Source organism: Salvelinus sp. IW2-2015, unplaced genomic scaffold, assembly GCF_002910315.2.
Source record: "Salvelinus sp. IW2-2015 unplaced genomic scaffold, ASM291031v2 Un_scaffold3638, whole genome shotgun sequence".
NCBI lineage: Eukaryota > Metazoa > Chordata > Actinopteri > Salmoniformes > Salmonidae > Salvelinus > Salvelinus sp. IW2-2015.
The window spans coordinates 21,880-33,538 of record NW_019944915.1 but is presented as its reverse complement, the minus strand read 5'-3'; positions in this window follow the sequence as shown (position 1 = coordinate 33,538).

The following is an 11,659-nucleotide window of genomic DNA, read 5'->3' as shown; positions in this document are numbered from 1 at the left end:
CCTCCCAGATTTTGTGCTAAAGCCGCCGGAAAAAATAGCGGTGGATTCCACGTAACCCATAGGAGTCACAGTCCACATAAATCTCTTACGGAGAAACGTGAAGGCAAACCAGAACTGAGGTTCTGTGCCACAGGAATACTGAAAAATGATTCGTCAAATCAATCACAGAGAACCACTCTGCTGTGGGTGGTACCTCCCCAACAGAAGTAACATTAGGAACCACCGGGCACGGGCAGAAACTGCATCGGTCACAGGCCTTAAGTCCTGGACCAATTCTCCAATCACCTGAAGGTTTTCTAACAGGCAAGATAGGGGTGTTACAGGGTGATTCTGGACAGGGAATTAAACACCATGAGCTAACAGGGATGCATGAACAGGAGTAATACCTGCTATTGCCTCCCTACTGAGTGGATACTCTAGATGGGCGCCGTATCTTTAGGAGTGACCACCATTGGCTCAGCTCCTTCATTCTCCCAAATCCTACTTGTCCCTTGCCCTAGGCGTTCAGGGACCCCTCTCAGTGGGGGTGAGGCTTCACTCAACAACATGATATTGGTAAAAAAGGAAACCTGGTTAACACCATGCACACCCCTCTCAGTTGGCGTTTCCCAGGGTAACAGGGTAACAACTTGTCCGTGTGCGGGTGAATCAGTTGACCATCAGGGCGCATCTCCCAGTCTGTAGCATCAACCAAGCATTTCATCAAATTCCACTATCCGCCCATTCTACTCGTTCTGATTTAGCCAGGGACACATGTGGTGCGCTATCCTCAAACAGGTAGAGGTCTTTCTGTGCAGGGGTTAGATGAACCCCTAAAGCACAGAAATCACTGCCACAGTATAAATCCTCACACTGCACTGACTCATCCTGTAATGTAGCCACCAGCCATTGTCCTCATAATGGAGATCTCTTGTCAATGGGTAAAGACGGAGGTGCAATGTGACCCTGCTTCAGACATGAACTGCCCCGTGTCCCAATGTGACCCTGCTTCAGACATGAAACTGCCCTCGTGGTCCCAATGTGACCCTGCTTCAGACATGAAACTGCCCTCGTGGTCCCAATGTGACCCTGCTTCAGACATGAAACTGCCCTCGTGGTCCCGATGTGACCCTGCTCAGACATGAAACTCCCTCGTGGTCCCGATGTGACCCTGCTTCAGACATGAAACTGCCCTCGTGGTCCCGATGTGACCCTGCTTCAGACATGAAACTGCCCTCGTGGTCCGATGTGACCCTGCTTCAGACATGAAACTGCCCTTGTGTCCCGATGGGTTCTGGCATTGAGAAAACACGAGCAATATCGGGCACCTCATCATCAACATCCCATAATACCAGTCACAAAACTCAGACATTAACACACATTGCTTCCCCCCTCTTCCTCCTCTCCTCAGAAATAACGGTTAAACCGGTTCGGCCACATGTTGTGTTGATGCCCAGTTTACTCAGGAGGTCCCTGCCCATCAGATTGACAGGACAGTGGTCAGAGTAGAGAAATTTATGTTGACACTTCTCCTCACAAAAAGGAGACAGGCATAGTTACCTGCTCTCTGAATGGAGGCCTGAAGCACCTACAGCTTTGACTATTTCACCAGACATGGGAGGTGTTGTCATAGCCTTGCAGGTAATGACAGACACAGCAGCCCCAGTATCAACAAGAAATATTAGTGACTCACCATTTGACGCAAGCTCTCGGGAAGGGTGTGACACTTTATAAACAAATGCTCTTGTTGCTCTGAGGATTTAACTGTCTCCTCATCACGTCAATAACACCTCCTCCTGTCCCTGTCTCCTCATCATGTCAATACACCTCCTCCTGTCCCTGTCTCCACTCACGTCAATACTCTCCTCCTGTCCCTGTCTCCTCATCATGTCAATACCCTCCTCCTGTCCCTGTCTCCTCATCACATCAATACTCCTCCTCCTGTCCCTGTCTCCTCCTCCTGTCCCTGTCTCCTCATCATGTCAATATCCTCCTGTCCCTGTCTCCTCATCATGTCAATACTCCTCCTCCTGTCCCTGTCTCCTCATCACGTCAATACTCTCCTCCTGTCCCTGTCTCCTCATCACGTCAATACTCCTCCTCCTGTCCCTGTCTCCTCATCATGTCAATACTCCTCCTCCCTGTCCCTGTCTCCTCATCACGTCATACACCTCCTCCTGTCCCTGTCTCCTCATCATGTCAATACTCCTGTTACTGTCTCCTCATCATGTCAATACCCTCCTCCTGTCCCTGTCTACTCATCATGTCAATACTCCTCCTCCTGTCCCTGTCTCCTCTCACGTCAATACACCTCCTCCTGTCCCTGTCTCCTCATAACATCAATACACCTCCTCCTGTCCCTGTCTCCTCATAACATCAATACTCCTCCTCCTGTCCCTGTCTCCTCATCACGTCAATACACCTCCTCCTGTCCCTGTCTCCTCATCACGTCAATACTCCTCCTCCTGTCCCTGTCTCCTCATCACGTCAATACACCTCCTCCTGTCCCTGTCTCCTCATCATGTCAATACACCTCCTCCTGTCCCTGTCTCTCATCACGTCAATACTCCTCCTCCTGTCCCTGTCTCCTCATCATGTCAATACACCTCCTCCTGTCCCTGTCTCCTCATCACGTCAATACACCTCCTCCTGTCCCTGTCTCCTCATCACGTCAATACTCCTCCTCCTGTCCCTGTCTCCTCATCACGTCAATACACCTCCTCCTGTCCCTGTCTCCTCATCACGTCAATACACCTCCTCCTGTCCCTGTCTCCTCATCACGGCAATACCACCTCCTCTGTCCCTGTCTCCTCATCACGTCAATTCTCCTCCTCCTGTCCCTGTCTCCTCATCATGTCAATACTCCTCCTCCCCTCCCTGGCTCCTCATCACGTCAATACACCTTCTCCTGTCCCTGTCCTGGATTGTACAGGGTCGTCTGTGCCGGCGGCCCCGTCTGCCAGGCTCCAGGTTGTCCTCTGCCTGGAGGACTCCTTGTGGGCCCCACTGTTGCTGGACCCCGTGAGGCCTCCGACAGCCATTGGTTGGGAGGTGGCTGCCACGGCTGTTGTTGGAATGGGGCTGTCCATGCATGTGCTCCTTTTCCTCCTCTTCTTCCCGCCCCCCCCCCTTTGGGCCCCTTTTCTTGGTCCACTCCTGCCTTCGTTCCTTTGTGGATTCGTTGGCTCGGAGCAGTCAGCAGCAAAATGACCCGGCATCCCCACTTGTAGCACTTGCGCCGCCACCCCCTTGTCCTGTCCCTGCTGGGCTGCTCCCTGATAAAACCACATCTGGGCAGCCTGTAGTTTCTGCTCCCTGGTAAAACACCATCTGGGCAGCCTGTAGTTTCTGCTCCCTGGTAAAACACATCTGGGCAGCCTGTAGTTCTGCTCCCTGGTAAAACACCATCTGGCAGCCTGTAGTTTCTGCTCCCTGGTAAAACACCATCTGGCAGCCTGTAGTTTCTTGCTCCCTGTAAAACACCATCTGGGCAGCCTGTAGTTTCTGCTCCCTGGTAAAACACCATCTGGGCAGCCTGTAGTTTCTTCTCCCTGGTAAAACACCATCTGGGCAGCCTGTAGTTCTGCTCCCTGGTAAAACACCATCTTGGCAGCCTGTAGTTTCTGCTCCCTGGTAAAACACCATCTGGCAGCCTGTAGTTTCTGCTCCCTGTGTAAAACACCATCTGGGCAGCCTGTAGTTTCTGCTCCCTGTAAAACACCATCTGGGCAGCCTGTAGTTTCTGCTCCTGGTAAAACACCATCTGGCAGCCTGTAGTTTCTGCTCCCTGGTAAAACACCATCTGGCAGCCTGTAGTTTCTGCTCCTGGTAAACATCATCTGGGCAGCCTGTAGTTTCTGCTCCCTGGTAAAACATCATCTTGGGCAGCCTGTAGTTTCTGCCCCTGGTAAAACACCATCTGGGCAGCCTGTAGTTTCTGCTCCCTGTAAAACACCATCTGGGCAGCCTGTAGTTTCTGCTCCCTGGTAAAACGTTATCTGGACAGCCTGTAGTTTCTGCGCCCTGGTAAAACTCATCTGGACAGCCTGTAGTTTCTGCTCCCTGGTAAAACATCATCTGGACAGCCCTGTTAGTTTTCTGCTCCCTGGACAGCCTGTAGTTTCTGCTCCCTGGTAAAACACCATCTGGACAGCCTGTAGTTTCTGCTCCCTGGACAGCCTGTAGTTCTGCTCCCTGGTAAAATCATCTGGGCAGCCTGTAGTTTCTGCTCCCGGCAGCCTTAGTTTCTGCCCCTGGTAAAAACCCATCTGGACGCCTGTAGTTTCTGCTCCCTGTTAAACATCATCTGGACAGCCTGTAGTTTCTGCTCCCTGGTAAAACACATCTGGGCAGCCTGTAGTTTCTGCTCCCTGGTAAAACATCATCTGGACAGCCTGTAGTTTCTGCTCCCTGTAAAACACCATCTGGGCAGCCTGTAGTTTCTGTCCTGCGTAAAACCATCTGGGCAGCCTGTGTTTCTGCTCCCTGGTAAAAACACCTCGGGCAGCCTGTAGTTTCTGCTCCCTGGTAAAACACCATCTGGGCAGCCTGTAGTTTCTGCTCCCTGGTAAAACACACCATCTGGGCAGCCTGTAGTTTCTGCTCCCTGGTAAAACGTTCATCTGGACAGCCTGTAGTTTCTGCTCCCTGGTAAAACACCATCTGGGCAGCCTGTAGTTTCTGCTCCCTGGTAAAACACCATCTGGCAGCTGTAGTTTCTGCTCCCTGGTAAAACACCATCTGGGCAGCCTGTAGTTTCTGCTCCCTGGCAGCCTGTAGTTTCTGCTCCCTGGGAGCCGTAGTTTCTGCGCCACTGGACAGCCTGTAGTTTCTGCTCCCCTGGTAAAACACCATCTGGCAGCTGTAGTTTCTGCTCCCTGGTAAAACATACACCATCTGGGCAGCCTGTAGTTTCTGCTCCCTGGTAAAACACCATCTGGGCAGCCTGTAGTTTCTGCTCCCTGGACAGCCTGTAGTTTCTGCTCCCTGGTAACACACCATCTGGACAGCCTGTAGTTTCTGCTCCCTGGTAACACACCATCTGGACAGCCTGTAGTTTCTGCTCCCTGGTAAAAGACCATCTGGGCAGCCTGTAGTTTCTGCTCCCTGGTAAAATAATAAAATAATAATAATAATACCATGCTATTGTTTGAGGAGAGTGCACAGTTATGAACTTGAAAAKTTATTCATAAACCAATTAGGCACATTTGGGCAGTCTTGATTAAACATTTTGAACAGAAATGCAATTGTTCATTGGATCAGTCTAAAACTTTGCACTTGCACTGCTGCCATCTAGTGGCCAAAATCTAAACTGCACCTGGGCTGTAATAATAAATTATTCCATTCCTTTCTCTTGCATTTCAAAGATGATGGTACAAAAAAAATAAGTTGTTTTTTTCTTTCAAATGGTATCAGGAATATGCATACCCCTGAGCTACAGGCAGTTAGATTTGGGTATGTCATTTTAGGCGAATATTGAAAAAGAGTCCAATCCTTAGATCGATTTCTTTGTCAATATTCTGAACAAATATTACCACTGTTCTGCAACATATGCTTCAACTATTCAAGCATTTGATTCTGTTCTGCCTAAACTATTCATGAATTGGCCGTGTTAGACCTACGGGATAATGTTTGCTTTATAAATGTTGTTTTATGTTCTGAATCTAGAAAACATACCAAAATGCTAACAAAAAGGCAGCACATCGTTGGTTCTTAATGGACAGAAATGTGCACGTGAGAGGGATAAATTATGCATTTAATAAAAGCAGCTGCACCTAAAAACTTTGTCAATCCGACATTTTTTAAGCACAGTGGTCTTTTTATGGACCCTATTGTCTTGTTTTAATCCGACGTCTAGAATTTGAGCTAGGTAGGCGCAGAAAAATACTCTGAAAACTCCTAGGTTCCTTGCTGACAAACCTCTTCAAATATCCAGTATGTGGTTCTCCTTAACGGCCGGACGGCTCATGAGGAGAGTCAGGGAAAKTGTTGTATACCTCCAATCAAGTTGATTTGCACATTTTCATCGACATTGGTGTCGCATTGGTGTAGATATGAATTTAACATTGAGCTTCAATCAATCCCTACTAATATTATGATATCATTATATTATCATATTACTATTGCATTATCATATTACTATAACATTATTATATTACTATTATTATATTATTATATTACTATTATATTATTATATTACTGTTATATTATTATATTACTATTATTATAATACTATTATATTATTATATTACTATTATATTATTATATTACTATTATATTATTATATTACTATTATATTATAATGGATGTAGCAGACTGAAACCAGTGTGGGGGGGAGTCGAGGATAAGTGCCTGCTGGGTATCATTTCCAGAATCTCAACTGTTCTTTACACTGTTTCTAACGTGTGTGTGTGTGTGTGTGTGTGTGTGTGTGTGTGTGTGTGTGTGTGTGTGTGTGGTCAGTTGGCAGGAACAGGAGTGTTGGCCGTAGGGCTGTGGCTGCGTTTTGACTCTCGGACTGAGGGACTGTTCAGTGGAGAGGACTCTCCTTCTGTCTTCTTCACCGGTAAGACTGAGCTCTAACCCCTATACCTTAAATCCTGCTTCTCACCCATAACTATAACCCCTACACTCTTACCCCTACACCCTAACCCCTACACCCTAACCCCTACGGCCTAAAATATCTCCTCTCAGCTAGTGGTATCATCATGTCTGTTAGAAACTCTAAGGTCCAAAAATAGGTTTCTAACACACACACACTTAACTCTCTACACAGGATCAGGGAAAGGGGTCAGGCAAGGGGGTCTGAGACAGGGATCAGGTAACAGGGTCAGGGACAAGGACAGGGGTCAAGGACAGGGGTCAGGGTCAAGGACAGGGGTCAGGAACAGGGGTCAGGGACAAATGGACAGGGGTCAGGGTCAAGGACAGGGGTCAGGAACAAGGACAGGGGTCAGGGTCAAGGACAGGGGTCAGGGTCAAGGACAGGGGTCAGGGACAAGGGTCAGGGTCAAGGACAGGTGTCAGGAACAGGGGTCAGGGACAAAGGGACGGGGTCATGGTCAAGGACAGTGGTCAGGGTCAAGGACAGGGGTCAGGGTCAAGGACAGGGGTCAGGGACAGAGTCAGGGACAGAGTAAGGGGTCAGGGACAGAGTCAGGGACAGAGTAAGGGGTCAGGGACAGAGTCAGGGACAGAGTAAGGGGTCAGGGACAGAGTAAGGGGTCAGGGACAGAGTCAGGGACAGGGGTCAGGGACAGCATTGTTTCTGTCCTTTTGTTTCCCTTTTCTCTGAATAACTGTCACAGAAAGATGTACTTTCTTTCCTTCATTCTTTCTTTCTTTTATTAACTGCTGTCCAGTGGCGTGAAGACTAACAGGGTTGGAGGGTGTATCATCATGTCACCAGGGTTACAGAGGGCTGCTATGTCACCAGGGTTACGAGGGCAGTATATCACAGGGTTACAGAGGCAGCTATGTCACCAGGGTTACAGAGGGCAGCTATGTCACCAGGGTTACAGAGGGCAGCTATGTCACCAGGGTTACAGAGGGCAGTATGTACAAGGTTACAGAGGGCAGCTATGTCACCAGGGTTACAGAGGGCAGCTATGTCACCGGGTTACAGAGGGATGCTTATACCACCAGGGTTACAGAGGGAAGCTATGTCACCAGGGTTACAGAGGGCAGCTATGTCACCAGGGTTACAGAGGGCAGCTATGTCACCAGGGTTACAGAGGCAGCTATGTCACAGGGTTACAGAGGGAGCTATGTCACCAGGGTTACAGAGGGCAGCTATGTACCAGGGTTACAGAGGGCAGCTATGTCACCAGGGTTACAGAGGGCAGCTATGTCACCAGGGTTACAGAGGGCAGCTATGTCACCAGGGTTACAGAGGGCAGCTATGTCACCAGGGTTACAGAGGGCAGCTATGTCACCAGGGTTACAGAGGGCAGCTATGTCACCAGGGTTACAGAGGGCAGCTATGTCACAGGGTTACAGAGGGCTGCTATGTCACCAGGGTTACAGAGGGCTGCTATGTACCAGGGTTACAGAGGGCTGCTCTTCACCAGGGTTACAGAGGGCTGCTCTATCCAGGGTTAGAGGCTGCTCTATCACAGGGTTACAGAGGGCTGCTCTATCACCAGGGTTACAGAGGGTGCTCTATCCCAGTTTTACAGGGCTGCTCTATCACCAGTTCGAGGCTGTCTACAGGGTTAAGGGCTCTCTATCACCAGGGTTACAGAGGGCTGCTCTATCACAGGGTTACAGAGGGCTGCTCTATCACAGGGTTACAGAGGGCTGCTCTATCACCAGGGTTACAGAGGAATGCTATATCACCAGGGTTACAGAGGGCTATATCACCAGGGTTACAGAGGCTGCTATATCACCAGGGTTACAGAGAATGACATCCATGTTAATTACTGGGGTTAGGGTTAGAGGGTTACAGGGAATGACATCATCATTACTGTCTCAGAATCCGTTAGTGGGAGGAGTTTTGTTGTGTATATCACCATGATCTGTTGACCAAGACATCACTTCCTCTAGCTGGATCTGTCTGCACCAAACACGTGTGTGTGTGTGTGTGTGTGTGTGTGTGTGTGTGTGTGTGTGTGTGTGTGTGTGTGTGTGTGTGTGTGTGTGTGTGTGTGTGTGTGTGTGTGTGTGGTGTGTGTGTGTGTTGTGTGTGTGTGTGTGTGTGTGTGTGTGTGTGGTCCATTTGCATTAGTTTTGTGGTTTGTGACAGAGTGAGACTAGAGAAAAACCTTCACATCAGCCTTCATCATTTGTAACGGTTAAAGCCGTTATTCACTGTGTGTGTGTGTGTGTGTGTGTGTGTGGTGGGTGTGTGTGTGTATATGGTGTGTGTGTGGTGTGGTGTGTGTGTGTGTGTTATTGGTGGTGTGGTGTTGGTGTGTGTGTGTGTGTGTGTGTGTGTGTGTGTGTGTGTGTGTGTGTGTGTATATGGTGTGGTGTGTGTGTGTGTGTATATGGTGTGTGTGTGTGTATATGGTGTGTGGTGTGTGTGTGTGTGATGTGTGTGTGTGTGTGTGTGTATATGGTGTGTGGTGTTATGGTGTGTGGTGTATATTGTGTGTGTGTGTGTGGGGTGTGGGGGTGTGATGGTGTGTATGGTGTGTGTGGTCCACAGGTGTATATTCTGATCGCTGCGGGGGCGTTGATGATGGTCGTGGGGTTCCTGGGCTGCTGTGGAGCATTAAGGAATCCCCCTGCATGCTCGGACTGGTGAGGATCAGTGATGGTGATCATACAATACAATCACACAGTTTCATTGAAGAGAAAAGGCCTCACACCCTCTCTCGTTCTCCCTCTCTCCAGTTCTTCTTCTTCCTGTTGTTGATCTTTGGAGTGGAGGTAGCAGCAGGGATCTGGGGCTCTCTAATAAAGATACGGTAACACACTCAGAGGTCTGTTGTACTGTGTGTTGTGCTGACTGTGTGGACCATCAGACATTCTATTTCAGCTCAATACAAAACTGAGCATTTCTACATTCTCATGTCTCTTCTTCTCCCCTCTCTGTCTCCCATCCTCCCCTGTCTGTCTCCCCTCCCTGTCTCTCTCCATGCCCCCTGTCTGTTCTCCCCTCCCCTCTCTCTCTTCTCTCCCGTCTGTCTCTCTTCTCTCCACCTGTCTGTCTCCCCTTCTCTCTCTGTCTCTCCCTCCCTGTCTCTCCTCTCTCCACGCCCTCTCTTGTCTCTCTTCTCTCCCCTTTTCTGTCTCTCTCCCGCCCGTCTGTCCCCCCCCCTCTGTCTCTCTTCTCTCTCCATGTCTGTCTTCTCCCCTCCTTGTCTGTCTCTCTCCCCTCCCCTGGTTCTCTCTCCTCCCCTGGTCCTCTCCCCTCCCTATCTGTCTCTCCATCTGTCTCTGTCTAGGTGGTGGATGACATACAGAGTTCTACAAGCAGACTTACAATAACTACATGAACACCAAGCAGGAGGCCTGAAGAGACATTACGCCTCATACACTTTGGAGTGAGTACTCACACCACATCTCTGTCTGTCTGTGTCTGTCTGTCTGTCTTCGGTCTGTCTGTCTGTCTGTCTGTCTGTCTGTCTGTCTGTCTGTCTGTCTCTGTCTGTCTGTCTGTCTGTCTGTCTGTCTGTCTGTCTGTCTGTCTGTCTGTCTGTCTGTCTGTCTTGTCTGTCTGTCTGTCTGTCTGTCTGTCTGTACTCACAACACACACACTCTGTCTTGTCTGTCTGTCTGTCTGTCTGTCTGTCTGTCTCTGTTGTCTGTCTGTCTGTCTTGTCTGTCTGTTCTGTTTGTCTTGTCTGTCTGTCTGTACTCACACACACAACTCTGTCTTGTTCTGTTGTCTGTCTGTCTTGCTGTCTGTCTGTCTGTCTGTCTGTCTAGTGTATAGTGGAACTAAAGTTGTGTTGTCTGTGTTTCCTGGGGCAGCTGAACTGCTGCGGCCTGACAGGCACGATGATTGACAGCGCCAGGGAGACCTGCCCAAAGAAGGAAGGACTGGAGGCTCTGATTACCACGGTAAAACATAACCCCTACAGCAACAACTATTTGAGTGACAAGCTATTATATTATAGGGTAGAAGTGTATATTATAGGGTAGCGGTGTATATTGGAGGTTAGAAGTGTATATGGGGAGGGTAGAAGTGTATATTATAGGGTAGAGGTGTATATTTAGGGTAGAAGTTTATATTATAGGGTAGCAGTGTATATTATAGGGTAGCAGTGTATATATAGGGTAGCAGTGTATATTAGGTAGCGGTGTATATTATAGGGTAGAGGTGATATTATAGGGTAGAGGTGTATATTATAGGGTAGAGTGTATATTGGAGGGTAGAGGGTTATATTGGAGGGTAGCAGTGTATATTATAGGGTAGAAGTGTATATGGGAGGGTAGCAGTGTATATTATAGGGTAGAGGTGTATATTATAGGGTAGAAGTGTATATTGGAGGTAAAAGAGTTGTAGTAGTGTGTAATCTCAGTGTGTTGTCCTGTCAGAGTTTGTAGTAGTGTGTAACCTCAGTGTGTTGTCCTGTCAGAGTTGTAGTATGTGGTACTCAGTCAGTGTGTTGTCCTGTCAGAGTTGTAGTAGTGTGTAATCTCAGTGTGTTGTCCTGTCAGAGTTGTCCAGCGGCCATTGACGAGGTGTTCAACTCTAAACTCCATATCATTGGAGGAGTGGGCATCGGAATTGGAGTCCTCATGGTGAGAGCAGCCAATCAACTCTCTCCTCTCTCCTTTATCTCTCCTCTCCTCTCTCTCTCCTCCACTCCTCTGTCCTCTCCTTCCTCTTGTCCTCTAATGATATGTAGTGCCTTTCTCTCCTCTCCTCTCTCTCCTACTCTCCTCCCTTCTCCTCTCCTCTCCTTCCTCTCTCCTCTCCTTCCTCTTGTCCTCTATTGATGTCTTTCTCTTCTGTCCAGATCTTTGGGATGATCTTCAGCATGCTGCTGTGCTGTGCCATCAGGAGGTCCCGTGACATCATGTAGACCCAGACTCTGCCATTCCGTGCCTTAACTTATGTGTGTCTGTCCTCAATAGATGTTAAATGCTCACTATGTTTGTACTGCCATTAGGATTAGGGTTAGTTGTCAGTTTTAGGCTGGCAGCCAGCCAGCCAGCCAGCCAGCCAGCCAGCCAGCCAGCCAGCCAGTCTCTACCCTGGATGGAAACTCCGTCTCCTGTGAATGTG